Genomic DNA, 6,018 nt, shown 5'->3' with positions numbered 1-6,018 from the left:
CCGCGAGACCTAACCTTACCGAGCGGCGCAGTTGCGCAACCCTCCCGACTCGCGGAAATGCGCACGCGCTGCTCTATCTCTCGGGGATGCCATATACTGTGCAGATCTGCATGTATATATTCGGTGCATGTGTGACGCGACGGTCTGCTGCTGCAGCGGGCGCGCGTAAATTATTCCGACGAAATTTTAAAGCAAGCAACAGAGAGAGAGAGAGAGAGAGAGAGAGAGCGAGAGAGAGAGAGAGAGTGAGAGAGAGAGGAGCGGAGATATCGCACGGAAAATATAGCGGCAAATTTCGTTACGCCGTGCTGCGGTGATGAGAAAAAAAACGTATACTCGTCGTTTTTTTTTCCAGCGGAGAGCGTAATTGAGATACCTAATTGATTGGATTGCGGGGTTTCAACGTTGTTAGATGATAAACGTATCGTGTTCTCTTTTTTCGAGGAAATGGATTGATATTCTGGATGAAACCGCGGCAGCCCTATCGAAGAGTTAACGAATTGCATTCCCCGGAAATGCAGGTTGCTGTGTAATATTCGAGGAAAAACTTGTTATTCCATTACGAAGAGAAAAAACAAAGCGAAAAAAACCGCGACTCCTTCTGCCCGTCGACAAGACAAAAAAAGCTGCACCTGTTCTCCATTGCAAATAGATCGAGCAGCTCGCGAGCCATCAATAACCCGTAAAACACTGTCGTCAGCAGGTATCGCGGCTTCACGTCAACACACTCCCATCCTACAGAAGCTCGCCTGTATACACGTACACACCTATAAACACGTAGTATTCCGACCGGAGAGAGGAGAGCTTGGCTCGTTTTCTCGAGCACCTACGCCGCCGCCGCCGAAGCCGCCACGATCAAGCCTATTAACGTTCACTGACGTAGAGTGGATATCGGGGGCATTTACGCCGTGTCTCTGATGCAGCCGCGCGCTATATTGTCCGAGTGATCGGCTCGCAATTCGGTCGGAAGGATCGAGTGGTTTCTCTCCATGGCCTATATGCCGGCCGAAATGTCGTTGGGAATTTTCGCTTTTCAGTCGTCGCGTCGAAATTATTGTTACATGCTCGTGACGAGTTTTTTTTTTTATTTATTGTCTTGTCAACGCGTATAGTGATCGAGTGCGAGTGTCTGTCGTTGACGAGCTCGGAACGAGGCGCGTTTCAAGGAAGCGTGTAAAAATATGACGTTGTATTTTTTTGGAAAACGAAGCGACTATTTTCGATGAATTACACTTCGAAATAAATTAAAACCTGCTTCGAAGCACATCCCCTTCGATCAATTACACCACATCCACTTTAAAACCTCATTACCTCCCGCGAGCAATCTGTTACAAGCCCAAAATTGTGTTACCGGTTTTTTATGACAGAATAAGAAATAGACCGAAAAACGCCCGCATTAAATCAAGACATATACGCGTGATTAACGACAAAACCGAGAGTATTAATGTAGCTTCGTCAACGTGCTATCGATACACACACGGACGCGTGGAAAATACACTTCCGTCTTCTTTTTTGCCGCGTTCGCGCGCGACCATCAATTACACGTCAAATCGCGCGGAAAAAATGTGCCGCTGACGCGCGGTATATAATAGAAAAAACGGGCGTTAAAATCGATTTTCTCCCGCGAGCGCACAGGAGAGGATCGTAATATAGTACAGAGATAAGACCGCGACGGCTGCTGGAAAAAGGGAAGGAATACGAGAGACGATCGTTTTCTTCCCCCCGCGACTGAAAACCGAAGAGAATATATACATTGTCACTCGTCGTTAACTACTCGCTCTGAGTATATGAATATACGACGTTCGCGTGACTCGGCGAACATTGCCTGTACCTTCCGAAACAAGAATGCAACGTAAATAGTGGCCGAAAAATTCATCAATTCTGAATTACTCTTACGAGCGAGCGAGCAATCCCGCCGTGAATGAAGAGAGATAAGAAAGTATGCGCCAGCTCGTGTACACGCGGAAAATAAAAACGTAATGATGAATGAGCGATGAGTCCCCTGCAACGTCGAGGAAGTGATAACCGAATCTTCGTTAAAGAGATTGATTATTTTAAATTTCTCACAACCCGAAATCTCCTGCAGAGTATAGGGAACAACGTACTGTACTCTCTGGCGTCAATCAGGTATCAAAATGTTTATACTGCTCGGCTGCAGCGGGAGAGAGCAAAAGGGTTAAGTAAAACGAGCGCTTCTAGCAGTAGGTAGAGACAGCGAGAGTCGACATCCGACACTCCATCAACGTGGACTGACGCCTCTCTCTCTCTCTCTCTCTCTCTCTCTCTCTCTCTCTCTCTCGTCTCTGTCTCTCCATAGCATCCACCCCCGCCATACACACAACGTCCTCTATTAATTGCTATTTCACGCGACCTGCCACTGCTTCAGAGCTGACTGGCAGCGTGCTTGCGTTCCACTTCCGAGTTCTCCCTCCGAGCTTCTATAGGCTACTAGTATAACGCAGCTCGCGCCGCCGTCGCGTATCATCGTTCCGGTGTTGTGTATCGCTCGCGCGCGGCCCAAACGATCGATCATTATCGACGCAGTTATATATACATATATATATATATATATATATAGATGGGAGGGTGTAGAGGAGGAAGCTGCTGGCTACTCTAACGGAAGATTCAACTTGGCGGAAATTTTTATAGCGAGGGTAGGTGCTGCTAGAGGTGAGACGCCAACGTTGCGCTGCGCGCGAGTTATTCTCAGGGAATTGTTTTGAATTGTGCTGAGAACGGAGGATTTATATGCGCTTTTATCCGAACTTTTTGCCGTCTGCTAGCGTCTCTTTTTTTAGATCCGGATTATTTTTTCCTCTTTTAAGACGGTGTATAGATACCTACACTGAGAGAAATTTATAGTAAATTTTACTATACTGGATAGGAAATTTTAATAAAAAGTTTGGTAATCCACTCACAGACTGACAGTCTAGTAATTTTTACTAAACTGTATAGTAAATTTTATAAAACTAAAAATTTTACTATACTGAGTAGTAATTTTTACCCTGACTAAATTAAATATAAAAATGCACATAGTGGACAAATTATTTTCAATTATTATATGGCTCTAAATTTTTATGGTTATGGAGGGTTACTCTTCTAACGCACTTCATTCAGAGAACATTATCGATTCACTCGCCGCAGTTGATTTTTAGAGACATTAAACTAACCTAGATACATTTCCTACAACTAAACGCTTAATTATTATACATATTCGCAATTCGCAGTACATATGCTTATACGCTCGCAATTGTTACAACAGGGTTGCTAAACGGACTTATATACTAACTGAGCTAACTTCTTACCGCTTGCGGGTTTTATTTCCCGTGCACCCCCTAGCGGCAGCACACAAAACAGTTTGACTTTATTTGAAACAGCACCGGCTTCAAACTGCTGCTCTGAAGTCGAGTCTTGCCATGATGCTTATTTTCAGGTGCTACTTCTCGCGGCCGCCATGTTTGCTAAACGCGCATGCGCATAACGCGTCAATACGCATCAGTACCGATTTTCAGATGAAAAGTACTATACGTTCTATTAAAAATTACTATACTGTCAGGTAAAAATTCATACATTGGCGATTTTCACTATAGTTTCTGTTAATTTTTCCTATTGAGTATGGTAAATTTTATATGGAAGTTTAGTAAAAATTGATATAAATCTAGTAAAAAGGTCAGTTTTGTCAGTCTGTGACGAGATTACCAAACTTTCCAGTAAATTATCATGAACATATAGTAAAATTTACGCACTATTTCTCTCAGTGTATAGCTATTTGCGACTAGATGTTTCACCGATACAGAAATAGTAATGTAATGATGATGCGGAAAGTCATTTACTGAGACATCCACAGACTCAGGCAGTTATAGCATGTGCGATCGAAGTAGGTCCACAAGTTTTGAAGTAGGTGAGTTACCGCTATATATATATATATATGCAATGGGCTTGTACATTTTGATAAAGGGAATGAGAAAGTACCTGTGCGCCACCTATCTTTGCTGACCAGAGTTACGAACGATTTAATTGGTCTGAACAGAGCCAGTCCAAAACGACTCTGCTTTGATATCTCGCGGTCTGCACGTACGTATACAATTTGGATTTTAAAATGCCAAGGATTCCGTCACAATCGCGAAATATACCTCTTTTCACTTGATATCCAAACAAGTTAAAACTAATATAATCAATCATTGAATTTTGTTGATAATTATAAGCTCATGTACGTACAGTCTACAATCCAATTATCTGGTGTTGATATTATATAACGTGAGTCGGTAAGGCAGATTGCCTACTGTGCCTGCAACGGGGAAACTCTGTGGACCTACGCGCAGTACGGCGAATACCTGTTCTATCTATGAACCTGCCAATCGATATTCTACCAGCGACAACTACTATAAATTTTTAAAACAACAACAAACGTGCAAGACACGCGATTCACCCCCTGCAAACACAATAAACGCGAAACTTTTTCTTGTCCTGAAAACGATTTAAAATACGACGATCATTTTCAAAATTTTACGTATTTAATAATAAACATTGACAATCGCATTAATTTTCTTGTAAATAGCATAGGATCGATATATTGACAAGCTCAACTTATACAACACACTAACACAGGTTGGCTCGCTTGCAAAAAATACTCATTAATCAACGTATCCATTACACGCATGAATTGGGCACGCCTTGAGTTACAGAAATTTGCACGACTGCAAAACTCCGATCGTTCTTCACATGTCTGAAGAAGCCCGCCCAGGCGATCCTTGCTGACTTAAGCAAAAGCCCCACCGGATGAAGTCACTGTGCTACGCGTAACGATCATGCCATGTACACTCATCAAATTTTCAATTTTCCAATCGATATAACTTCCCCGATCGACACGAGTTTAACCTTCATATTTCAAAACGTCCTCTCTTCGAATATTATTTACTTATATCGAAAACTTTTTACAATCCGTGTAATACTTTTCGGAGTGACTAGCCACTTTTTGCAAATTGCATCTCTCGCTTTAAACTCTCTGTACAAAGCCGCCCAAGCGACAAATACCGATGAAACGTTGAAAAGGCGAATAAACAAAGCTTCGCCTGATTGACAATGATGAAATTATATCACAGTGTGCATATACCCCCCCCCCCCCACATGGTAGGATTAATAACATCTGCGCTCAAAAGAGGGAGAGAGACCCGCGGGAAGCACGCTGCGATGATTCCATTTCGCACCACCGACTCCGCATAATGCGCAAATTATTTCAAGGTCGTGAAATGCTAATTGCGAGCGAGGAGAGCCCGCGGGAGGAGCTGGCTAAACTTTGCCGATGTGATTTCCAGCGCACTTTGTTACCCCCCTCTATTATCTCTCCGAGAGTCGCGCGAATGTTTGCGCTTGCGGCCGCGATAAATTTGTATGTTAAGTCGATGACTGTTTGCGCTAGTTTAAGTGAAATGATAATTAGTTGGAGCTTCAATTTATGACCAGCGTGCGCGTACAATTCGTTATAATTAACTCCGTGCTCGCGGGTTATGAGAAGTTTGCGCACGAGGAATATTCACGCTACATTATTTTTTATCTTCGGAATCGCTTCGTGGTGTGTAGTTTAATAATAAGTGTGTGTGGAAATCGACTCGAAGTTTTTTCTCCCTTACAATCTCGTAGTAAGTATTTTCGTTTCCATTTCCGCTGGCTTCACGCACGAGTTCAGCGTAGGGCTATCCTTAACTTACTCTGTCATTCGTTTTCGATGTAGCTACTAACTCGAAAATTGCACAGCATTATCGATGCCCTTCACCGCGATATCAAAGAAATCTCTATAGAACTATTCTTTTAATAAAACGTTAGAAAAATGTAGCAAGGCCAATCGACCACAATTGCAATAAACGTGCAATATTCTCATAACAATTAACAGAGTATATTCACCCCTTGCAACGATCACCTAATCCTATATGGGCTCGCGATCGACTTCTTTCAAAACAGACACCATACACATGCAGCGGCGACTATACACGGCGGCGGAGCTTCTTTCCGGCGAGAGCC

Source organism: Nasonia vitripennis, chromosome 3 (assembly GCF_009193385.2).
Source record: "Nasonia vitripennis strain AsymCx chromosome 3, Nvit_psr_1.1, whole genome shotgun sequence".
NCBI classification, from domain to species: Eukaryota; Metazoa; Arthropoda; class Insecta; order Hymenoptera; family Pteromalidae; genus Nasonia; species Nasonia vitripennis.
Note: the sequence above shows the minus strand (reverse complement) of the source record.